At 37.3% G+C, this 26,945-nt stretch overlaps 1 protein-coding gene across 11 annotated transcripts in view; it reads left to right on the top strand.

Moving 5' to 3' along the window:
* LOC145524398 (uncharacterized) overlaps window positions 1-26,945 on the top strand; it is a 1,208,145-nt gene that overhangs the window by 822,792 nt on the left and 358,408 nt on the right. For 7 of the 11 annotated variants that reach the window (XR_014067480.1, XR_014067473.1, XR_014067475.1 and 4 more), the window contains one exon: window positions 9,188-9,398. The exons of 3 other annotated variants lie outside the window; for them this stretch is intronic. The gene's annotated coding sequence lies outside the window, so the exon portion shown is untranslated. Of the gene's footprint in view, window positions 1-9,187; window positions 9,568-26,945 lie in introns of those variants that run through there. One more of the 11 variants, XR_014067468.1, reaches the window with a different exon arrangement.

Below are 26,945 nucleotides of genomic sequence, written 5' to 3'. Positions count from 1 at the left end.
TTGATTGTAATAATCCTATCTTCCTTAAAAGTTTCTCTCCAGTTAGACAGCAGCATCTGCCCCATTCCTTGAAAATATCTCTTCCAGAGAAATTTGGAATTGATGAGTTCTTTTTTCAAAGCTGACTATCCTTGTTTCTCAAGTCCCCCTAGTAGTGAGCTCTCTCTTGGTAACTATATGTTAGAAGGGAGAAGACTAACTTCTGCTACCAAACCAGCAAATCAGCACTAGCTGCACATGTGTACGTTTGTTTGTATGTGTTTCAATTCTTAAGGTGAAAAGACCACTTAAATGTAAAAATAAAAATGGGTTCTTGTTTTCAGAAACATTCATATATAATTATTTGATCAATCAAGGCTATTAAAAAATAATATGATTCTCACTGAATTTATGAAACATTTTAAAACAACTTGATTGCTACCTAATTTGAACTTACATGCTTACACCTTTTAAAAAAAATTTTATTGAAGTATAGTTGATTTACAATGTTGTGTTAATTTCTGGTTATGGCAAAGTGACTCAGTTATACATATATATTATTTTTCATATTCTTTCCTTTATGGTTTATCACAGGATGTTGAATATATTCCATATGTTATACAGTAGGATCTTGTTATTTATCCCTCCTGTATATAACAGTTTGCATCTGTCAACTGAGGCTCCCAGTACTTCCCTCCCCCACCCCACTCCATTTAGCAACCATAAGTCTGTCCTTTTTGTCTGTGAGTCTGTTTCTATTTCGTAGATATGTTTGTTTGAGTTGCATTTTAGATTTCATATATAAGTGATATCATGTGGTATTTGTCTTTCTCTTTCTGACTTACTTCACTTAGTATAATAATCTCTAGGTACCTCCATGCTGCTACAAATAGCATCATTTCACTATTTCTAATGGCCAGGTAATATTCCATTGTGCATACTGACCATATATTCTTTATCCATTCATCTGCCAATGGACATTTAGGTTGTTTCCATGTCTTGGTTATTGTAAGTAGTACTGCTATGAACAGTGTATGCATACATCTTTTAACTATAGCTTTGTCTGGGTATGTGCCCAGGAGTGGAATTGCTAGATCATATTGTAACTCTATTTTTACCTATTTGAGAAACCTCCATACTATTCTCCATAGTAGCTGTATCAATTTACATTCCCACCAACAGTGCAAGAGAATTCTGTTTTCTCCCCTCTCTCTCTAGCATTTATTATTTGTAGACTAGGGTGGAACCATATTGTAGTTTTGATTTGTCTTTCTCTAATAGTAAAGGAGAAAAGGAAAGATATACCCATTTGAATGCAGAGTTCCAAAGAATAGCAAGGAGAAATAAGAAAGCATTCCTCAGCGATCAATGCAAAGAAATAGAGGAAAACAATAGAATGGGAAAGACTAGAGATCTCTTCAAGAAAATTAGAGATACCAAGGGAACATTTCACACAAAGATGGGCCCAATAAAGGACAGAAATGGTATGGACCTAACAGAAGCAGAAGATATTAACAAGAGGTGGCAAGAATACACAGAAGAACTGTACAAAAAAGATCTTCACGACCTAGATTATCACAATGGTGTGATCACTCACCTAGAGCCACACATCCTAGAATGTGAAGTGAAGTGGGCCTTACGAAGCATCACTATGAACAAAACTAGTGGAGGTGATGGAATTCCACTTGAGCTATTTCAAATCCTGAAAGCTGATGCTGTGAAAGTGCTGCACTCAATATGCCAGCAAATTTGGAAACCTCAGCAGTGGCCACAGGACAGGAAAAGGTCAGTTTTCATTCCAATCCCAAAGAAAGGCAATGCCAAAGAATGCTCAAACTACTGCACAATTACACTCATCTCACATGCTAGCAAAGTAATGCTCAAAATTCTCCAAGCCAGGCTTCAGCAATACGTGAACCGTGAACTTCCAGATGTTCAAGCTGGTTTTAGAAAAGGCAGAGGAACCAGAGATCAAATTGCCAATATCCGCTGGATCATCGAAAAAGCAAGAGAGTTTCAGAAAAAACATCTATTTCTGCTTTATTGACTATGCCAAAGCCTTTGACTGTGTGGATCACAATAAACTGTGGAAAATTCTGAAAGAGATGGGAATACCAGACCACCTGACCTTCCTCTTGAGAAATCTATATGGAGGTCAGGTAGCCACAGTTAGAACCAGACGTGGAACAACAGGCTGGTTCCAAAGAGGAAAAGGAGTATGTCAAGGCTGTATATTGTCACGCTGCTTATTTAACTTATATGCAGAGTACATCATGAGAAACGCTGGGCTGGAAAAAGCACAAGCTGGAATCAAGATTGCTGGGAGAAATATCAATAACCTCAGATATGCAGATGACACCACCTTTGTGCCAGAAAGTGAAGAAGAACTAAAGGGCCTCTTGATGAAAGTGAAAGAGCATTTGTCTCATACGTTGAACATGGAACGGTGTTCTGTTTCCCATATGATAATATACATGTTTCAATGCTACATGAGACAAAGGCTCAGGGCTGGGGCAATGGGATAACCCAGAGGGATGGGATGGGGAGGGAGGGGGGAGGGGGGTCCAGGAAGGGGAACACATATAAACCCATGGCTGATTCATGTCAATGTATGGCAAAAACTACTACAATATTGTAAAGTAATTAGCCCCCAACTAAAATAAATAAATTTATTTAATAAAAAAAAATGCCCATGCATAGCAGACAAGCCAAAAATAAAATAATTAAAAAAAAAAAAAAGGAAAGTGAAAGAGGAGAGTGGAAAAGTTGGCTTAAAGCTCAACATTCAGAAAACTAAAATCATGGTATCCGGCCCATCACTTCATGGAAAATAGATGGGAAACAGTGAAAACAGTGGCTGACTTTATTTTGGGGGGCTCCCAAATCACTGCAGATGGTGATTGCAGCCATGAAATTAAAAGACGCTTACTCCTTGGCTGGAAAGTTATGACCAACTTAGACAGCATATTAAAAAGCACAGACATTACTTTGCCAACAAAGGTCCATCTAGTCAAGGTTATGGTTTTTCCAGTAGTCATGTATGGACGTGAGATTTGGCCTATAAAGAAAGTTGAGCACCAAAGAATTGATGCTTTTGAACTGTGGTGTTGGAGAAGACTATTGAGAGTTCCTTGGACGGCAAGGAGATCCAACCAGTCCATCCTAAAGGAAATCAGTCCTGGGTTTTCATTGGAAGGACTGATGTTGAAGCTGAAACTCCAGTACTTTGGCCACCTGATGAGAAGAGCTGATTCATTTGAAAAGACCCTGATGCTGGGAAAGATTGAGGGCAGGAAGAGGAGGGGACGACAGAGGATGAGATGGTTGGATGGTATCACCGACTCAATGGACATGAGTTTGGGTAGGCTCTAGGAGCTGGTGATGGACAAGGAGGCCTGGCCTGCTGCAGTTCATGTGGTCGCAAAGACTCGGATGCGAGTGAGTGACTGAACTAAACTGAATAATAAGCAATACTGAGAGTCTTTTCATGTGTCCATTGGTCATCTGTATGTCTTCTTTGGAGAAAATCTGTCTAGGCCTTCTGATCATGTTTTGATTGCTTTTTTTCCCCCACTGAATTGTATTAGTTGTTCATATGTTTTGGAAATTAAGCCCTTCTTGGTTGTATCATTTGCAAATATTTCCTCCCAGTATGTTATCTTTTCTGTTTATGATCTCCTTTGCTCCTGTGCAAAAGCTTATAAGCTTAATTAGATCCCATTTATTTATTTTTGCTTTTATTTATACTGCCTTTGGGAGAAGGCAATGGCACCCCACTCCAGTACTCTTGCCTGGAGAATCCCATGGACAGAGGAGCCCGGTAGTTGCAGTCCATGGGGTCGCTGAGAGTCGCACACGACTGAGCGACTTCACTTTCACTTTTCACTTTCATGCATTGGAGAAGGAAATGGCAACCCACTCCAGTGTTCTTGCCTGGAGAATCCCAGGGATGGGAGAGCCTGGTGGGCTGCCGTCTATGGGGTCGCACAGAGTCGGACACGACTGAAGCGACTTACCTGCAGCAGCAGCATATTGCCTTTGAGTCTGACCTAAGAAAATACTGGTGTGATTTATGTTAGACAATGTTTTGCATATGATCTGTTCTAAGAGTTTTATGATATCTTGTCTTAATATTTAAGTCTTTAAACCATTTTGAGTTTATTTTTGTGTGTAGTGTGAGGGTGTCTTCTACCTTCATTTATTTATATGTGACTGTTCAGCTTCCCCCACATCAGTTGCTAAAGAGACTGTCTTTTCCTCATTGTATATCCTTGCGTCCTTTGTTAAAAATGAATTGTCCGTAAGTGTGTCTGTCTTTCATTTTAATTATTTAATCCCAGACTCTTAGCGTATAACTTTAGTTCACTTATCTAAATCCATTAAAAAGGCAAATTATTGTGAGAAATTTGGCTCCATAGAAAACATATAGATTTTGACAGTTGCTAATCAAATAAGAGTTTTACAGTTTGAACTCTCATAGCAACATTTTCTTGGTACAGGTAAGCAAAGTGAGTAGACTGTTGTATCAATCAAGGGTCTGACAAGTAGAGGCTGATGGGATCAAAAATGCCTTGAAACTATCCACCTAGAGTGAAATACTGACAACTGCAATGAAGTAATAACTATCATCTTTTGAGTTTACCAGGGAACAGGTTCTTGACTGAATAATCAATTAAAAATGACCTTTTGTTATTTATTTTTAGAGATGTATGGTCCTTACTGAGGTTAACATGGCAATAAAGTGTGTTTTTGATTTTGATTTGTGGAGTGTTTGGTGGAAGTGTCAGGCTGAGAAAAATCCGAAAGCATTTCCTTCTACAGTGTGAATTCAGTCAACTCAAAAACACGAGGCTGATTTAAATTTTATGTACGGTGATCTAGATAGTGTGCTGATGGATTTGAATGTTTGTGCTGGCCAGAGTTTTTCACAGAATCAAGTGGGATGAGAATAAGATAAATAGTCAAGGGGAAAAACAGAGAGCGGATACATTCAAAAGAAAGAGGAGTGATAGAGATGAAGCAATGTTTTCTTTCAGGGACTCTGGGAGGCATGACTGTTCTCTCTGCTTCCTTAATGATCTATACATAGATAATCGGCTTGATTTGAAATTCTGAGTATCTAGGGGTCTGGGAAAATATACCTGGAAAATCTGTTAAAAAATAAGTTGAAAGTAACAGTTGGTTGAAATTCTAGATGAGAAGTTAGCTAATAAATAGAGGGTATGGGAGAGAATTCAAATGAGTAGACTAAGTCCTGAAAATACTTGATGCAGGTTGTCATGAAGAAGATTATAGACTGTATTTAGTAAATAATATAAAATCAGCTACAAGATGCTGTGCATCTTTACAACTTTCAAGTATATAATGCAGTATTAGTAAGTATAATCACTATGCTGTACATTAGATCACTAGAACTTACTTATCTTGTAAATGCAATTTTGCATTCTTTGACCAACATATCCCCTTTTATCCCACCTGCCCCCAGCTCCTGATAACCACCATTCTAGCCATGATACAAGTGTAAGCTAATATTATGATGGTAATTATTTTACAATATCAGTTCAGTTCAGTTCAGTCGCTCAGTCGTGTCCGACTCTTTGCGACCCCACGAATTGCAGCATGCCAGGCCTCTCTGTCCATCACCAACTCCCGGAGTCTACCCAAACCCATGTCCATCGAGTTGGTGATGCCATCCAACCATCTCATCCTCTGTCGTCCCCTTCTCCTCCCACCCCCAATCCTACCCAGCATTAGAGTCTTTTCCAATGAGTCAACCTGTATCAAATCAGCACCTTAAACATACATAATGCGTCAATTATATTTCAATAAAGCTGGAAAAAAATGGGTGCTTACCTCATAGTGTTGTTTCAGGATTAAATGAGTGCTTGTTCTAGTGCCTAGAATATACTAAGCATTCATAATAACTCTTGTTTTTGCAATGACATTAGGACTGAGAGTTGAAAAACATTAATATTAACTGAGAGAGTGATAAAATAGGCCTACAGGAAAGTACATCAAAAATAGGCAGTGGTGAAAAGAGAACATAATCCCCTGGTCTCTTCAGGAAATGCCATGTACTACTGGAAGAATATAATGTTAACTGTCTTTTTCTCTCCTTCATTTTTTGGGTATATAGAATAAGGAATATGCTTCCATGGAAAGGGGTGTGGTGGGATATGGTATCATGGTAATTGCATTACAAAGTTCATGAGGACATAACAGGAAGTGAATTTGGAAGGAAAGTTACTTTCAGTATTCCACTCTAAGCACAAATATGGGGAGGCACATTTGTTAAACTGATGACATTATGCCTGAATGGAATGTTGTATTAGAAGGTCCTTTTTTATTTTGTTTCCACATCTTAATAATCTGAAGAACATGGACAATTTAAAATTATCCAGCTGTCTATATCTTCAGTCACTCATTTGCTTCTCTGAGCTGCCCAATAGTGTTTACTTGATGAAAAATGAACTAAGTAAGCTGAGTTATGGATTTTAAGGACATTTGTCATGTCATAAAATAATAAAAAAATGGGAATATTGTGAACAAATAGATTGGCTTCAAGAAGTGGGTAACGAATGTAGTACAGATATTAGGTGCTATTGTAATTAAAGGGGGAGAGAGAAATAGCATTCTGGGTTGTACGCCTTGAAAGTCTTCACCAAACAGAGGAACTCCGAATTGTTGTAAAGCAGATCTGAACAGTTATGTCTAGTTTCTATTCTAGGTAGAAAATATTTAATAGACGGTCTTGAGAGCAAAAATATTGAAACTGAATCAAAACAAGACACCAGGTGTCCGCTCCTAGACACCCCCACCCCTCTAAGAAAAACCACCACCTGACTTCTAACTTCAGAGATTTGCATCTGAAATTTCTAAAAATAAAATGTTTCTGATATTTCTAAGTCAGGAAATCTGTATTTCTGTCATTCTTTGAGGCAATCAGGTCCTGCAACTCTGGGTCATGCATGCCCTCTGGGCTGCTGCCTGCAGGAGAGTGGTCCCTCAGAGGCGGCATGGCCTTCCCAGGCCATCCCAACTCACTTCCTCCTTTTGTCAGTGTAGGCTTCCTCGTGGAATAGCCTGCAACATCTGCTTTTTCTCCATCTCTTGATCCCAATTTCAGTGTCTTTGTAATTTTGACCACCCTGAGCCTTCTGTATAAAATGGTATTATTAGATAAGTAAATAAGTAAATTAAAAACTAGTAAAAAAGTATTTCCTGTCTCTTTTTTCACACCTGGGTTCTCAGCCCAGATCAAGACATAAAACATTCCTGGCAAAATCTCCTGGCTTTGAGGCATTCAGATCCTGTCACTATGGGCCTTGTATGCCCACCAGGGAGTTTTACCAGGAATGTTTTGTGTCTGGATCTGGGTTGAGAACATGGGTGTATGCAGTTTGTGAACATTTCATGGAACGTCACATTTGCAATTTGTGTCTCCCCTGAGATAAAAAGGTAAAAAGAAGAATAAACAGAATCATTCTAAGATACGAACACGGCAAACATAAAATTTCAGTGTTTTGCAACTGTTGAGTTATTGCTACTTTTACTGAAACGTTAGATATTTGAATGCTTTATATTATAATTATATACAAGTCTGCAGGTCATGTTTGTTTACTCATGACTCTCATTTGAATGAGAGAGTAATATAAGCAACTGAACAACATCCTGAACAAACACAGAAAGCAACAATCTTAGTGCTAGACCCTTTTTTGACTAATGTTAATACTTATCACTTCTTGTTGCTGTTCTCTGTGATTCTTATGGATTGTCTGCTAACCATTTAGCCTCAAACATTGACTGTCAGCTCCTGACTAGCCCTTTGTTGCTACTTAAATAAACTGTGTGTGTGTGTGTGTGTGTGTGTACTCAGTCACTCAGTTATGACCAACTCTTTGTGACCTCATGGACTGCCATGGACTGCCATTATAGACATTCAAACGAATTTGTTTCCTGTGTCATCTTTATTGTCATTTTAATTTCTTTTAATGGATCTATTTCTGCCTTGACCTTCACATTTCACTTGATATTCACTTTCTTGGTTTCCTGTGATATAGAAACCTTAGCAAACTTTTATCATGGATACTCTTTTGATAATGTCCAAATTAAGTGTAGATTCTTGGCAGCTCTGTAAAAATGACATCTAAAGGAAGATGTGACTGACAGTTTGTCCACCCCAATCATTGAGAACACTGACAATTTTTACATTTCAGCAGGAGGCTGGAAAAAATATGGATAAAATGAATGTTTTTATGGCATTCAGTTTGAAAAGGAATAAAGAGCATGCAAATAAATGAACAGCGGCAACAAAGATAGAAACTTGAGCAATCTCTCTCTTTTGATAATCTAAAAATGTTCTTTTGATCCAAAGAGCCAAAGTAGAATATAGCTCAGAGATCAAATGCACACCTAACCCTGACAAAACCTGAGAGAAGGTTGAATAGAACTGAACCTGGATGAATGCACACATGCACATACACGTACCCTTGGAGTTAAGAATGAATGTATTGATGCATTCATTCAACAGATAGTTATTGAATGCCCAATATATGTCATCTGCCCTACTAGGCATGAAAAATTTGAAAAAAGAAATATGAATAAAACAATTCCTAATAAAAGGGAATTTAATATGTGTCTAGAGATAAGCACACTTATTAACAAGCAATGCAGCTTTTGCAGTAATAGATAAATGTATGTATTAACAAGGGAGCACTGAGGAGAGGCATGTAATTTAGTTTGATGGTACTAGGGGAGAAGCAGGGAAGCCCTCCTATAAGAGTGGACCAGAAAAGTTAAACTTTAAAGATTTCTTTCATTTATTCATTTCTTGAAAAAAAATTTTTTTTAGTACCTACTATATGCCAGACAATGTTGCTGGTAATATGGCAGTGAATTAAACATTCTTATAAACTTATATTTACAGTTTACAATTTAGTGGATGAGAGTCGAATGAGGCAAATAACAGGATATGAGTGAAGAGAAATCACCAGGTGATTTAATCTGGGGCTTAAAACACACGATAAGGAGCAATGAGAAATTAAGCAGGAGGATGGGGAAGGAGAGTGATCATAAAATGGAAAGCATGTAGCTCATATGAGTGTTTGGTATTGCTAGGAATTCAATCCACATATGGTTATGCATAGATAATAGTAAATATTTATTAGCAAGTGTCATAGTCATATTACTTTTCTGATTGATCCCTTAGGAATTATATGGAGTATGACAGGAATTATGGAAGAAGTGTATATAGGAGCCATGTAACTTAGTATATTTCAGCATCTGCATATTAAATCTTCACAAGTTGTCATCAAGTCATCTGCTCCTTAAACAATCTCTAAGAATGAGGCAAAATATGAGAATCTCTGGTTGAGGAGACATGAACTGCATGGAAGCATAATACACGGTGTTCTCTCAAGGTACTGTAGTATTTTATAATTGCAGGATTGCAGAAATCTGATGTAGAGGCCTTTTATAGAATATGAGCAATGAGAGGGTGTTATAGCACCCAGAGTTTACTAAACTGGTATAGTTTTCTTTCCATGGCACCATGTTATTTTGCAACAATTATGTAAAAAAAAGAATAAAGTAAATATTTAGATGCTGATCACTGGACTAGATCAAAATATAATCTGATGTAGCGCTTATAATCACCTTGTTTTTCCAAAAACCTTGAAGTGTTTGGGTGCAGGAGCACATCATCCAATCTTGTCCCTGAATCAGTCCCATCACATATGTTTAAAAGAGTTCAGGCCAGACAGCATCTTTTCCAGCAACTTAAGATGTTTGATTGCCAGGGAATTATATTCAGACTCGTTTGAAGTGTATCATTTAATACGATACAGAAGACATCCTTCTAAAATGCTACTGGGAGAAGGCAGTCCTGACCAAGAAACTTGACACAATGAGGTTGAACTCTTCCAAAGAACTCTTTAAGTGCAAACTGTCTAATGATGGAGTGTCTAACATAGAACAGGACTTCAAAGAGTAAGCAATCAATAAATGTTGAGCTACAGCAGTCCACAGTAAAATGGTTCTTAAAAAAAAAAAAGTGAATCAGCTTCACTGCCACCAAGATCTACTTCTGGAAGAGCAAATGTGCATTCAGTGACACACACAGATATTCATCAAAGCATATGTATTGAAACAAAACAAACAAACAAAAAAAGCAAATATTTATAAAACTAGGGATTGAATACCTAACTTTTCAACAAGTTAGTGCTTCTTGAATTTTTCCGTGGAATATGACCCTTTTTTAGTGATATTGATGTTATGAGTATTTCACAGATCAGGATCTATTTCACAGATCTTTAGATGTTTGATAGGCTCTAGCATACATGGGATAAATTTCAGATAGTTCATACCTGTATCTGTCTATCTGTCTAGTCTTGATAACACTTTCATTTCCCGGCTGTCAAGGGCAAGGTATTTGAGAAACACTGACAAATTTCCAATGGAAAACTGGTTATGATTTTTACTACTTAATTTTTACCCAGTATCACATATAAAGAAGGGCTCTCTTACACGTACTAAATATCAAGCTGTGGTTTTAGAACTTGAGGGAATGCCACAGTTTTTACTTATTTAAGGGTCATCTAGGGGAAATCTGTAAACTTGTAAAAAATCAAGGGCATCTTTTATTAATGAATACATATTTTATATTCTCTTATAAAGTTTCAACACAAAGTTTATTCTTATTGTAATAGTTCAAAGTTTCAACACTAAAATAGTCTAGTTATTCACTACCTTTATTGTGAAGCTTTGTAAATGCTTAGAAATAGATTTTATTGACTCATGTATCATTCTTCTGCTCAGTTTTTCTCTTCTTTTAAAAAAAATTTAAAAGAAAGTTTTTAGAATGTATTTTAAGTTCCTACATACATAATCAACTACCTTTACACTTTGTTTTCCATTTAAATTCTCAACTTTTAAAACTCAATTTATTAATATAAACTGTCTACCTACTTCTCAGCATATTTACCATTAATAATTCCTGTTATAACATTGTTAAAACACTCACTATTTGAAATGTTACTTTATATAACTCATAACTTTTAAGGTTGCAGTCTAGTTCATGGTGCCACCATCTGAATTATTCAGCGTTTCCCTGGACTATTCACAGATGCAACCATTAATACACATAGCTCTTTCTACTTCGCATCTGTGCCCAGTTTTCAAAGTTGGTGTCATTGGTTCAGAACCAGTTCTTATTGATGCTGGAAGCTATTATGTTGCTCTAATCATAATCATGTGATATCTAGACAGTGTCTCACCAAGACCTGGGCTCCTCAGTGATAATCAAACTGCTTTGATATTTGCTACCAACAAGAGTCATGACTCAGGTCTCTTGTAATGGGGCTCTTGGGAGGATCAAAGCTTTTCCTACTTCCAAAATTTTCAAGTAAAATAATCTGCTTTTATATCCTATAACTAGAGACATATCTTGAAAACTTATCCTTTGTTTTAGGATGATCAGTTTCCTTTCTTTTTGTCATTTCCTCTTATTAGAAGATAGCACTATTTTTCACTTCCAAACTCTTTAGAAATTCAATTCCAGGTACTTTATTTTCTCAGGTTAGAAAAGTGAGTTAAATGACAGTTTGGACATATTTCAAAATGATGAGACTTTAAATAGAGATTTGTGAATCAGATTTATATCCTATAGATTACTTGGTTCAGAGAGGTTCATAGTAATTCTGAATATAAAGGGTTCAATTTTCATTGAAATAATATTCATAAATTTTACAGAAAAAAGAAAAAATCAGATAATAAGAAGTTAGAGAATAAGGTGGATGTGAAGCAGTAGGATGGGAAAGGAGAGAAGGAAAAGAAGGAAAAAGAGGGAAACTAATACTCTTTTTAGTTCATTCTGAGAGTCCTTTTTATCCTTAAGCTTTATATCTGTGGAATACTAACATCCCTGAGACATTAGCCACTGTCTCCGCTACTTTAAGGAAAAATAAAGTTTGGAGTTCGGATGTGTTAGACACTACTAATTGGTAGTAGCTATTTCACAGTTGGTTTTCCAGTGTTGGAAAAAAGTTCATAACTTCATAGTCTATCATTTACTACATGAGTAAGCAGCTGGGAGCTATTCATCATGAATGTGACTAAAAGTAGAGGCAATTTAATACTTCCTTAAAGATTGCAATGTGTATTTATGATGTTAAACCTATTGATTTTTGAAAAGTGTACCATATTTCTTTGATTTTATATAAATTTGTCTTTAATTATCTTGTAGTTTATGTTCTAATATATCATTACTGTGAAATGCCACTGCTGATCTTGTTCTCAGACTGAAATGACTTTGTCTACCCAGTCATTTCTTATTTCATCTATTTTCCTGGGATGGTGAAAATGACAAGTGCTAGCCAACTTCTGTAGATTGATGGAAAGGGAAATTAATAATGATTTGGACTGACACTAAAAATAACTCACTAAATCCTCAAAGTGTCAAAACACTATACTCATGTCCTCTGAAAATTTGTTTACTTTAAAGAGTACATGTTTAACTTTTTTTTTTTTTTAAGAGTAGAGCTACATTTAGATGAATTGACTTAAAGGTTTACAACTTCATTTATGCATTAAAATAAGCTTTGTCATTTAGGGAGAACATAGTAACATAAAAAATAGTATAAATAATAATATGATTAAACCTCATATATTTAGCCAGTAGGTGATATCACACATGTAACTCACTTCAGACTATTAATTTTTTCTTCCCTCCTTATTTTACCTCATTTTTGTTGTTACAAACAACCTTGAATCAAAAAAAACACAAGTAAATAGCAATTGTACTTTCAATGAGCACGATATGGAAAAAGAAATCCATAGTCCTCCAAAGGATGTGAAATGCTTTGATTGCTATGAATGTCTCTTCTCCAGTCACTTTCAGACTTCTAGTATGAATGTCCCCAAGAGTTTCAGATTCCCAAGTGTATCAGTTAAATTTTGTTCAGTATGCAACCACTCCAACACTTTTGGTTTAAATCAATAATTTTATTTTGGTGGGGGAGGGGGGTGTCAGTGGTGGTCCCAATTCTATGAGTTCACTGGAAAGTTCTTTCAGATAGTCCAGCTGATCACTGGTTAGTAGGCAGCTTGACTGGGTCAGTGATGTCCCAAACCACGTCTGACAGCATATTCAGTGTCAGTTGAAGGATGAGGATGATTTGGGTAGTGTTTCTCATCATCCAGGTGCTGCTTGCCTCACTCACAGAGTGGCTGGTTGTGGAGTTCCCAGGAGCAGTGAGATCAGGCATGCCTCACTCAAAGCAGGAGCATTTTTTCCTTCTCTATGTCACATTTTCTTTAATCCAGTTAAGTTACAGGGCTAGAGCTGCAAGTCAATATGGGACAGGGATATGCAAGGGCAGAATGAAGGCATGGGTTATTGTTATTTTTTCAAATTCATTTTTACACTCATTGGGAGATAAGATTGCTAGAAATATTTACTTTAATATTTATTTAGTATTTAATAATTCTATTACAATTAAAATATTCCTAACATATGCTGGGTTCCAGAGATACATTGGTAAAGATAAAAAATATGCAGTGGATAGCCTGGGAATTATAGGTTTTGGTATCTTCAATAACTTTGACAAAAATACATCTTACATGCCAAATGACAGTGTATTCCCATGATTATATGATTATTGAAAAACTCTTTATGCTAAAATGTCACTAACTAAAATGTCTACAAAAGCAAGATAGCATGAATTTTTTCAATCAAACAAGGTATAAGATGAAAAGGATAGGTGAAGATATTTTGATCTATTGAGTATGGATTCTGTGTATTATTTTAAAGGCAAAATTTTTAAATATTGAGACTTCTGAGAAAAATGTGATGACAGAATAAGATTCACATGCCACCAGCTGTGATTTATATACATATATACATATACTGAATACATATATACTTGTTCAGATTATTTTCCCTTGTAGGTTGTGACAAAATATTGAATATAGTTTCCTACATTATACAGTAGGTCCTCATTGGCTAGGTATTTTATATCTAGCAGTATGTATCTGTTAATCCCAACTTCCTAATTTATCCATCTGCAACCCCTTTCCCCTTTGGTAACTAGAAGTTTGTTTTCTATGTCTATGGATCTATTTCTGTTTTGTAAGGTCATTTGTATCATAAGATTGTACATATAAGCAATATCATGTATTTGTCTTTCTCTGTCTGGTTTACTTCACTTATATGACAATCTCAAAGTCTAACCACATTGCTATATATGGCATTATTTCATTCTTCTATGGCTGAGTAATATCCCATTGCACATACATATCCCATCTTGTTTTTCAGTTCATCTGTTGATGGGCATTTAGGTTGTTTGCATATCCTGGCTATTGTAAATAGTGCTGTAGTGAACACTGGATGCACTGTTGTTGTTCAGTCGCTCAGTCGTGTCCGACTCTTTGTGACCCCATGGACTGCAGCACACCAGGCTTCTGTGTCCTTCATCATCTCCTGGAGCTTGCTCAGACTCACGTCCATTGAGTCGGTGATGCCATCCAACCATCTCATCCTCTATTGTCCTCTTTTCCTCCTGCCTTCAATCTTTCCCAGCATCAGTATCTTTTCCAATGAGTTGGCTTTTCACATTAGGTGGCCAAAATATTGGAGCTTCAGCTTCAGCATCAGTCCTTCCAATGAATATTCAGGGTTGATTTCTTTTAGGATTGACTGATTTGAACTCCTTGCTGTCTAAGGGACTCCCAAGAGTCTTCTCCAACACCACAGTTCAAAAGCATCAATTCTGCAGCACTCAGCCTTCTTTATGGTCCAACTCTCAAAACCATACATGACTAATAGAAAAACCATAGCTTTGACTATACAGAGCTTTGTTGGCAAAGTGATGTCTCTGCTTTTTAATATGCTGTCTATGTTGCTCATAGTTTTTCTTCCAAGGAGCAAGCGTCTTTTAATTTCATGGCTGCAGTCACCATCTGCAGTGATTTTGGAGCTAAGAAAACAGTCTGTTACTCTTTCCATTAAAGTGATGGGACTGGACGCCATGATCTTAGTTTTTTGAAAGTTGAGTTTTAAGCCAGCTTTTTTCACTCTCCTCTTTCACTTTCATCAAGAGGCTTTTTTGTTCCTCTTTGCTTTCTGCCATAAGGGTAGTGTCATCTGCATATCTGATGTTATTGATATTTCTCCCAGAAAACTTGATTTCAGCTTGTGCTTTATCCAGCCTGGCATTTCACATGATGTACTCTGCATGTAAGTTAAATAAGCAGGGTGACAATATACAGCATTGACATATCCCTTTCCCAATGTTGAACCAGTCTGCTGTTCCATGTCTGGTTCTAACTGTTGCTTCTAGCCTGCATACAGGTTTCACAAGAGGCAGGTAAGGTGGTCTGGTATTCCCATCTCTTTAAGTATTTTTCACAGTTTGTTGTGATCCACAGAGTCAAAGGCTTCATCTTTTAGGATTTGAAATAGATCAGCTAGAATTCCATCACCTCCACTCGCTGTGTTCACAGTGATGCTTTCTAAGGCCCACTTCACTTTGCATTCCAAGATGTCTGGCTCTATGTGAGTGATCACACCATTGTGGTTATCTGGGTCATGAAGATCTTTTCTGTGAAGTTCTTCTGTGTATTCTTGCCACCTCTTCTTAATATCTTCTTCTTCTGTTAGGTCCACATTGTTTCTGTCCTTTATTGTGCCCATCTTTGCATGAAATTTTCCCTTGGTATCTCTAATTTTCTTGAAGATATCTCTAGTCTTTCCCATTCTATTGTTTTCCTCTATTTATTTGCATTGTTCACTTAGGAAGACTTTCTTATCTCTCCTTGCTATTTTTTGGAATTATGTGCATTCAGATGCACATATCTTTCCTTTTCTCCTTTGCCTTTTGCTTCTCTTCTTTTCTCAGCTATTTGTAAGATCTCTTCAGATAGCCATTTTGCCTTTTCACATTTATTTTTCTTGGGAATGGTTTTGATCATCACCTCCTGTACAATGTTAGGAACCTCAGTCCATGGTTCTTCAGGCACTCTATCAGATCTAATCCCTTGAGTCTATTTGTCACTTACACTGTATAATCGTAAGGGATTTGATTTAGGTTATACCTGAATAGCCTAGTGGTTTTCCCTACTTTCTTCAATATAAGTCTGAATTTTGCAATAAGAAGTTTGTATCTGAGCCACGGTTAGGTCCTGGTCTTATTTTTGCTTAACATTAGAACTCCATCTTCAGCTGCAAAGGATATTATCAATCTGATTTTGGTATTGACCATCTGGTGATGTCCATATGTAGAGTCATCTCTTGTGCTGTTGGAAGAGGGTGTTTGCTGTGACCAGTGCATTATCTTGGCAAACCTCTGTTAGCCTTTGCCCTGCTTCATTTTTTACTCCAAGGCCAAACTTGCCTATTACTCCAGGTATCTCTTTACCTCCTACTTTTGTATTCCAGTCCCCTATGATTTGGTGTTAGTTCTAGAAGGTCTTGTAAGTCATCATAAAATCATTCAACTTCAGCTTCTTTGGCATTAGTGGTTGGGGCATAGACTTGGATTGTTGTGAAATTGAAGTTTTTGCCTTGGAAATAGAGATCATTCTGTCATTTTTGAGATTGCACCCAAGTACTGCATTTCAGTGTCTTTTGTTGACCATGATGGCTACTCCATTTCTTCTAAGGGATTCTTGCCCACAGAAGTAGATATAATGGTCATCTGAATTAATTTGCCCATTCTAGTCCATTCTAGTTCAGTTCAGTTCAGTCGCTCAGTCGTGTCCAACTCTTTGCGACCCCATGAATCGCAGCATGCCAGGCCTCTCTGTCCATCACCAACTCCCGGAGTCTACCCAAACCCATGTCCATCGAGTCGGTGATGCCATCCAACCATCTCATCCTCTGTCGTCCCCTTCTCCTCCCGCCCCCAATCCTACCCAGCATTAGGGTCTTTTCCAATGAGTCAACCCTTCGCATGAGGTACCCAAAGTATTGGAGTTTCAGCTTTAACATCAGACCTTCCAATGGACACCCAGGATTGATCTCCTTTAGGATGGATTGATTGGATCTCCTTGCAGTCCAAGGGACTCTCAAGAGTCTTCTCCAACACCACAGTTCAAAAGCATCAATTCTGCGGCGCTCAGCTTTCTTCACCGTCCAACTCTCACATCCATACATGACCACTGGAAAAACCATAGCCTTGACTAGATGGACTTTTGTTGGCAAAGTAATGTCTCTGCTTTTAAATATGCTATCTAGGTTGGCCATAACCTTCCTTCCAAGGAGTAAGCGTCTTTTAATTTCATGGCTGCAATCACCATCAGCAGTGATTTTGGAGCCCCCCAAAATAAAGTCTGACACTGTTTCCACTGTTTCCCCATCTATTTCCCATGAAGTGATGGGACCAGATGCCATGATCTTAGTTTTCTGAACGTTGAGCTTTAAGCCAACTTTTTCACTCTCCTCCTTCACCTTCATCAAGAGGCTCTTTAGTTCTTCTTCACTTTCTGCCATAAGGGTGGTGTCATCCGCAAATCTGTTATTGATATTTCTCCCGGCAATCTTGATTCCAGCTTGTGTTTCTTCCAGCCCAGCGTTTCTCATGATGTACTCTGCATATAAGTTAAATAAGCAGGGTGACAATATACAGCCTTGATGTACTCCTTTTCCATTCTAGTTCACTGATTCCTAAAATGTCAATGCTCCCTCTTGCCATCTCCTATTTGACCACTTCCAATTTACGTCGATTTATGGACCTAACATTCCTGGTTCCTGTGTGAAATTGTTCTTTACAGCATCGGATTTTACTTCCATCACCAGACACATCCACAACTGGGTGTTGTTTCTGCTTGGCTCAGCCTCTTCATTCCTTCTGGAGCTGTTTCTCCACTCTTCTCCAGTAGCACATTGTGCACCTACCACCCTGGGGAGTTCATTTTTCTATGTCATATCTTTTTGCCTTTTCATACTGTTAATGGGGTTATCAAGGTAAGAATGCTGAAGTGGCTTGCCATTCCCTTCTAAGTGGATCACATTTTGTGAGAAGTCTCCACTAGGATCCATCCATCTTGGGAAGCCCTACACAGAATGGCTCATAGTTTCATTGAGTTAGACAAGGCTACGATCCATGTGATCCGTTGGTCAGTTTTCTGTGATTGTGGTTTTCCTTTTGTCTGTCCTCTGATAGGTGAGGACAAGAGGCTTATGGAAGCTTCCTGGTGGGAGGGACTGGCTGTGGGAAAAACTGGGTTTTGCTCTGTTGGGCAAGGCCATTCTTAGTCAATCTTTAATCCAGTTTTCTGCTGATGAATGGGATTGTGTTCCCTCCCTGCAGTTTTGCCTGAGGCCAAACTATAGTAGGGGTAATAGCAATCTCCTTCAAAAGGACTTATGCCAGTACCCAACTATTTTAGTCAGTGCCCCTGACCCCGTGGCACACCACTGCTGACCCACGCCTCCGCCGGAGACTCCCAGACACTCACAGGAAAGTCTGGCTCAGTCTCTTGTGGGGTCATTGCTCCTTTCACCTGGGTCCTGGTGTGCACCAGGTTTTGTTGTGCCCTCCAAGAGTCTGTTTTCCAAGTCCTGGGGAGGTACTGTAATCAAATCCTACTGGTCTTCAAAGTCAAATTCCCTGAGGATTGTCAGTCCCTTTGCCGAATCCTCAGGTTGGGGTATCTGTTGTGGGACCTAGAATTTTTGCAACAGTGCGAGAACTGCTTTGGTATAATTTCTTCCAGTTTGTGGGTTGTCTGCTCAGTGGCTCCATAGTGGAGCTTATGCCTACCTCCTCCAAAAGGACTTACGCCACAGGCTACACTTCCCAGGCCTGCAGCCTGAGCCCCTGTCCCTGCGGCATGCCACTGCTGACCCGTGCCTCTGCAGGAGACACTCAAATACTCAAAGGCAGTTCTGGTTCAGTCTCTTTGTGGAAGTGACTGCGCCTTTCCCTGGGTCTTGGTGTGCACAATGTTTTGTTTACACCCTCCGAGTGTCTCTGGTGTGTCTGAAATTTGATTTTAAACATGATTGTGTCCCTCCTACCATCTTGTTGGGGCTTCTCCTTTGCTTTGGATATGGGGTATTTTTTTGGTGGGCTCTGACATTCTCCTTTCCATGGTTGTTCGACAACCAGTTGTGATTTTGGTGTTCTCGCAGGAGAACATGAGTGCATGTCCTTCTACTGCACCATATTAGATTATCACTGATGTGCATGCATCTTTTCAGATTAGAATTTTCCCCAGATATATGCCCAGGAGTGAGATTGTAGGATCATATGGTAGCTCTACTTTCAGTTTTGTAAGGAGCTGCCATACTGTTCTCCACAGTGGCTTTACCAATTTGCATTCCCATCAACATTGCAGGAGGGTTTCTTTTTTGCTACACCCTCTCCAGCATTTATTATTTATGGACATTTGACAATGGCCATTCTGACTGATGTGATGTGATACCTCATTGTAGTTTTAATTTGCATTTCCCTAATAATTAGTGATGTTGAACATTTTTCCATGTGCTTGTGTGTCTATTTAGAATGATACAATAACTTCTAAGTACAAAATCATTTCATAGAGTATATGATGAGATGATTGCAAAACTGAAAAACTCAAAAAGAAGTAGCCAGGTAGTTTTGGAACATTTACAACTAGATAGGCAAAAACCATTGCTTAAAAGCACAAATATGTTTGTTAGTCTTATTTAGGGATGAAAGGGCTTCCCAGATGGTGCTCATGGTAAGGATACCTGCCTGCCAATGTAGGAGGTGTAATAGATACAGGTTTGATCCCTGGGTTGGGAAAATCTCCTGGAGAAGGGAATGGCAACCACTCCAGTATTCTCGCTTGGAGAATCCCATGGACAGAGGAGCCTGGCAGGCTACGGTCCATAGGGTCGCAAAGAGTTGGACACAACTGAAGTGACTTAGTACACAAGGGATGAAAGGAAAGTGAGAAGGTCCAAAAGTCTTCATTAGATGTATGAGGAAATCGGGTTCTTAAAGATTTTTAATATTTGTACTGGCTGACCTCCTTATCCTTCCCCCAATAAATATATCCCCGTAAAAATAAAGCTGAAATACACATGTATATAGATGAATTTATGAAACTTATATAAGTAAGATTATCTATTCATTTTTAATATACTTTATCTTAGAACAAATATAGATGCCACAGGCACACTGCATGTCCCAAGATAGTAGAGCATTTACAGAATGTTTTTCTAGACGTTTTTTTGTGCTCTAGTTTGTTGCATATGAGATAAGAATTTTCTATCCTGCCTGTATTAGTGAGGATGCTTATATTTGGACAGAACATCAACTTAAATTGGCTTAAACAAAAGAGATAATTTATTGATTTATTTAATTAGAAATTCAGAGAACAGCCTGGCTTTCACCATGTCTGTCTGTATCCAGATCCTGGAATAGAAGAGAGATCAATTCCTCAATCCCAGGACTTGCTTTCTTTTCCTGTGGCTTGCTTTTCAGGCCTGATTCCATTATATGTATGCTGGCATAAATAGGCAGCAGGAGCTCCAGACTTATCTGTAACAATGTACCAAACTCAGGGAAAGAAAGAAGCAAAATCTGGGGGATGGAATCTGATTTGGTTTAGATTGGATTACCCAGCGCCATTTGACCTAACCACCAAGACCAGAATAATGAAATGTGCTGGTTAGCCACATGGTATGTTGCTCATGTCTGGAGATGAGGGGTGTTTCAAGCACCATTGAATCCATTAGAAATGAAAATGGGAAAGAGAACCAGAGTATTGTTACCAGAAAGGCCACAGAAATTGGTCAGGGAAATACACCAGGCTTTGTAAAAATATAAAAAAACATGATATATATTCAAATTCATGGTTTACATTTATCTTGGTATTAAATGCCATAACAGAAAAATAAACAATAGAAGAATGAAATAATGTATCACTTATACTGCATTTCCACTAGCATGAATAAAAAGCTAGTATGGTGGGATTTGTACAGGTATATATTTAAAAAAATAAATTCCAGTGAAATACAACTGTACACTAATATGAGGTATTTTTCAATCATATTATTTTTCTACTCTGTTGCTTCTATTTTAATAGGCTAGTCAGCACAGTATTGCTTAAGGGCGTGGCATGATACTTAATAGCTGCTAAAAACATTATTTCCTATTTTAATTACATGAATACTCTAATTCCCATCATAACAATATATTTTCATTTAAGAAGCTGACAACTCTTTCATTAGGAAACACAATTAATTAATTGAACTCTCTCTCATCTAATTATGTAAGTGTTCCTTTTGACACAAAAACTAAAGCTTCTATTTCAGAATATAGCTGAGAAATAGGACTCAAGAGGTCAAATATTAAAAATTTTGACATCTTACATATATTGGATTTAATTATTTAACATCATTTAATATTGTACATTCTGGGGTATGCAATCATTAAGTCTTTCATGTGAGTATATTAAAAATAAAACACATCAAAATGAAAAAAATCTAGTGTATTTTAGTGTAGTAATACTTAATAATTATACTACTTTTTAATCTTAAAAACTAAATGTCTATGACTGTCCTCCTCCTGCTGCCAAAAAATTTTCAGCCAATCTACAATGTTAAGTAATGAGTAATTCCCAATTTCTTTTTTTTTTTGGTGAGGGGAATCAATTTTTATGCAGATGCCTTTCATTCAATTTAAAATATGTGATATTTACAGAAATATCACTTACTTACTTTTACTTAAAAAAAATTAGAAAGTCTTAGATGATGAGAAACCATACTTACTTCTCTACTGAGGCTGATAAAATTCTTTATTTTCCCTACTTTCATATCTGTTCTATGTTTATTTTAAAATGTTAGGTACCAAGCACACAATTTGAGTACTCAGCTACTCAAAATTTGTTGATGTCTCCAGCATTCTGTTATTGCTTTCAGTATTCTGAAATATTAAAAAATAAAAAGAATGTGCATATAATGCTTGCATAGCTCATTTATCAAAGATATATCGTGTTTGTTTATCAAAGAGAAAAATCACATGCCAAAAGAATTGCTTTTGGAAATATGCACTGAAGAGTGGAACTCTTTAATGATTTCATGATACCCCTTCTAAAAAAAGTAGTCTGATATGACTTTCATATTCCTTGTCATGAAAGTAATAGGCCACATGCGTATTTTGGTTATTTGAGTATTTGAATTACCATATACAAAGTATTTATTTGGTTCTCTTCTAGGAATATGATTTTTTGTCTCTCATAAAAAATTTCTCATACTCACACATTATGAGTATGATGAATGCTATTTCTTCTCTTATGTGTATGTATCTTAAATGTGTATTTCGCCTCTGATACAGATGTTCTTAAATCTGTTTTTGTCCTGATAAAAGGTAAGTGAGTCTGCTGCCATTAGTATTATATAAAATGTATTGAAAACTTGTTTCTCCCATGTACCATGTCAGGAAGTCTACATAATTCATGATTTCTGTCACAAAACTTAAAGAAATGAATTACAATTTCTGTTTTACGCATAAGGAAATCAAGCTTCACAGAGGTTAAGCAACTTATCTAAGTTAGATGTCTTACTAAATCCTGGAATTAGATAATAAGCCAAGTTTCAGTGACTAAAATCTACCTTCTTTCATGTGACATCGTTTCTCTTCTGGAAAACACATGCCTATATTAAAAAAGAAGAAAGATGTCAAATCAGTAAACAAAAAAAAAACAAAACTAAATTTAAAGCAAACAGGAGGAAATAATTAAAAACATTAGAATGGGAACTAATGAAATAGAAATGGAGAAACAGTGCTCAGTAAAGCAACAAAACTGATTTATTTTTTAAAAGATTAATAAATTGATAACACTTTACCTGGTTTTACCAAGCAAAGATAGAGAGCAAGAGAGCAAGGGAGAAAAGGGCTAAATTATTAAAGTCAGGAATGTAAGAGGGAAACCTATTACTAATATAGAAACAAAGAATGCTATGAAAATAAGGGGATAATATTCAGTTCAGTTCAGTCGCTCAGTCATGTTCGATTCTTTGTGACACCTTGGACTGCAGCAGGCCAGGTTTCCCTGTCCATCACCAACTCCCTGAACTTACTCAAACTCATGTCCATCGAGTTGGTGATGCCATCCAACCATCTCATCCTCTGTCATCCCCTTCTCCTCCAGTCTTCAATCTTTCCCAGCCTTAGGGTTTTCTCCAATGAGTTAATTCTTCACACGAAGTGGCCAAAATATTGGAGTTTCAGCTTCAATGAATTCAATGAATATTCAGGACTGATTTCCCTTAGGATGGACTGGTTGGATCTCCTTGCAGTCCAAGGGACTCTCAAGAGTCTTCTCCAACACCACAATTCAAAAGCATCAATTCTTTGCCGCTCAGCTTTCTTTATAGTTCAACTCTCACATCCATACTTGACTACTGGAAAAACCATAGCTTTGACTGGATGGACCTTTGTCAGCAAAGTAATGTCTCTGCTTTTTAACATGCTGTCTAGGTCGGTCATAACTTTTCTTCCAAGGAGCAAGTGTCTTTTAATTTCATGGCTGCAATCACCATCAACAGTGATTTTGGAGCCCAAGAAAATAAAATCTCTCACTGTTTCCACTGTTTCCCCATCTATTTGCCATGAAGTGATGGGACTGGATGTCATGATCTTAGTTTTCTGAATGTTGAGTTTTAAGCCAACTTTTTCACTCTTCTCTTTCACTTTCATCAAGAGGTTCTTATTTCTTCTTCACTTTCTTTCATAAGTGTGGTGTCATCTGCATATCTGAGGTTATTGATATTTCTCCCAACAATCTGGATTCCAGCTTGTCCTTCTTCCAGCCCAGGCTTTTGCATGATGTACTCTGCATGTAAGATAAATACGCAGGGTGACAATATATAGCCTTGACATACTTCTTTCTGGATTTGGAACCAGTCTGTTGTTCCATGTCCAGTCCTCACTGTTGCTTCTTAACCTGCATACAGGTTTCTCAGGAGGCAGGAGAGGTGGTCTGGTATTCCCATCTCTTTAAGAATTTTCCAGTTTGTTGTGATCCACACAGTCAAAGGCTTTGGCATAGTCAATAAATCATAAGTAGATGTTTTTCTGGAACTCTATTGCTTTTTTGATGATCCAACAGATGTTGGCAATTTGATCTCTGGTTCCTCTGCCTTTTCTAAATCCAGCTTGAACATCTGGAAGTTCACAGTTCACATACTATTGAAGCCTGGCTTGGAGAATTTTGATCATTACTTTGCTAGCGTGTGAGATGAGTGCAATTGTATGGTGGTAGTTTGAACATTCTTTGGCATTGCCCTGCTTTGGAATTGAAATGAAAACTGATCTTTTCCAGTCCTGTGGCCACTGCTGAGGTTTCCAAATTTGCTGGCATATTGATTGCAGCGTTTTCACATTATCATCTTTTAGAATTTGAAATAGCTCAACTGGAGTTCCATCACCTCCACTAGCTTTGTTCGTAGTAAAGTTTCCTAAGGCCCACTTGACTTCCCATTCCAGGTTGTCTGGCTCTAGTTGAGTGATCACACCATCATGGTCATCTGGGACATGAAGATCTTTTTTGTATAGTTCTTCTGTGTACTCTTACCACCTCTTCTTATTATCTTCTGTTTCTGTTAGGTCCATACCATTTCTGTCCTTTATTGTGCCCATCTTTGCATGAAATTTTCCCTTGGTACCTCTAATTTTCTTGAAGAGATCTCTAGTCTTTTCCATTCCATTGTTTTCCTCTATTTCTTTGCACTGATTGCCGAAGAAGGCTTTCTTATCTCTCCTTGCTATTCTTTGAAACTCTGCATTCAAATGGGTATATCTTTCCTTTTCTCCTTTGCCTTTAGCTTCTTCCCTTCTTTTCTCAGCTATTTTTAAGGCCTCCTCAGATAACCATTTTGCCTTTCTGCACTTCTTTTACTTGGGGATGGTCTTGATCACTGCCTCCTGTACAATGTCAGGAACCGGCATCCATAGTACTTCAGGCACTCTATCAGATCTAATCCCTTGAATGTATTTGTCACTTCCGCTGTATAATCATAAGGTATTTGATTTAGGTTATACCTGAATGTTCTAGTGGTTTTCCCTACTTTCTTCAATTTAAGTCTGAATTTGGCAATAAGGAGTTCATGATCTGAGCCACAGTCAGCTCCCGGTCTTGTTTTTGCTGACTGTATAGGGCTTCTCCATCGCTGGCTGCAAAGCATATAGTCAATCTGATTTCAGCATTGACCATCTGGTGATGTCCATGTGTAGAATCTTCTCTTGTGTTGTTGGAAGAGGGTGTTAAAGTATACTAACTAATTAGATAACTTAGATAAAATGGATAAATTTTTAGTAAGACACAAACTATAAAAACTGACAAAAAGAAAGGTAATCTAATTAGATCTAACAAGTAAAGTAATTGAACTGATAATTTAAAAACTTCCAACAGAGAAAAGCTCATGCATGGACAGCTTCATTAGTGAATTCTACCAAATGTTTATTGAAGAATTAATAACAAACGTTCTCAGACTTTTCCAAAAAGTAGTGGAGGGCCACTTCCCCATGGATTCTATGAGATCCATATGTAACCTAATACCAAAGTCAGACAAAAACCCAAAACTATATTCGGTATGTTTTAGACATAAAAATCTTCAACACAATACTAGCAAACTAAATCCAGCAACATATAAAAAGGATTATACAACACGACAAAGTGAAGTTTCTCCCAGAAATGTAAGGTTGGGTTAGCATATGTAAATCAATGTAATGCACTATAGGATAAAATCTGCATAATTCTCTAGATAGAATCAGAAACAAATTTTTACAAAATATACACCTCTAAATAATAATTTTAAAAAAGGATTCAACAAAAATAGAAATAGAAGTTAATTACATCCTGATAAAATAATCTATGAAAAAAACACAGCTAGCAATGTGGGAAAGACTGAATATATTGCTCCTAAGATCAGGAATGGGACAAAAATGTGCTCTCTTGTCACTTCAGTACACAGCTGGATTTTCTAAGCAGGGCAATTAGACAAGAAAGAGAAAAATGGTCTAGACTGGAAAGGAAGAAGTAAAACTATTATAGAAATACAATGAGATCTATGTATGATCTCATATACAGAAACTCCTTAAAATCCATAAACATTTGTTAGAAGTTACATATGAGTTCAGCGGAGTTGCAGGATAAATATCAATGTATGAAAAAAAACCCAATTGTTTTTCTATATACTAGCATAAATACAATGATGAAATCAATTTTATCTGCCAAAATGCCTAAAGTGCATCTTCTAAGTAGTATGACAAGTAATTTTTTGGTTTTGTAAGAAACTACCTTACCCTTTCCAGTTGCATTCAATTTTACCAGCTTTATGTTTTGAATATCTATTACAGGCTAGGCTGATTTCAGACTATACTTTTACGAGCTTGAAAAAAGCAATGCACAAAACATTTTTTGTGTAACATTCATTCTTGTTGGAGGAAATACTTAACAAAATAAACAAGCAAATAAAATATATCAGATCTTAAAAAATGCAATGCAGATTTAAAAAGAAGATGAGCGAGGGGCATAAGGAATGTGGGAGTTTGGAATATCTTTATAGTAAGGGCAAGGAAGAGCTTTGAGAGAGGACATAGGTGGAAACTAATCTCGTGTAGTATAAAGTTTTAAATGTTCCTATTTCCTGATGTTTCAGTATCTCAGTGAACATCCAGTGAGCACCCTGCCCAGGTAACCAGGTGCAACACCGTGATAAGAAGTTCCCCTTCTCACCCTCCCTGACTGTGACCTCCTGACATTCGCATATACCCATGAAATCCCCTCATGCTTCTTCCTTGTATATTTCACTCTGCCCCACAATAAAGGCACTTGTCCACAGTTCTCACTCTCTCATGGCTCCTTGGAACCCCTGCTGTATAGCCCCCTGCATGTGCCTCCCCTTCCAGGACCTGTGGGTGCAATAAGTTTCTTTCACTCACATGGTCCTACGTGACAGATCATCTTAAAACCCATTTAAATTATAAAAAGTA

This window comes from Giraffa tippelskirchi, chromosome 10, assembly GCF_054371585.1.
Source record: "Giraffa tippelskirchi isolate mGirTip1 chromosome 10, T2T-mGirTip1v1.2.pri, whole genome shotgun sequence".
In the NCBI taxonomy this organism is placed as follows: Eukaryota; Metazoa; Chordata; class Mammalia; order Artiodactyla; family Giraffidae; genus Giraffa; species Giraffa tippelskirchi.
Note: the sequence above shows the minus strand (reverse complement) of the source record. Positions and strands in the feature narration are given on the sequence as shown.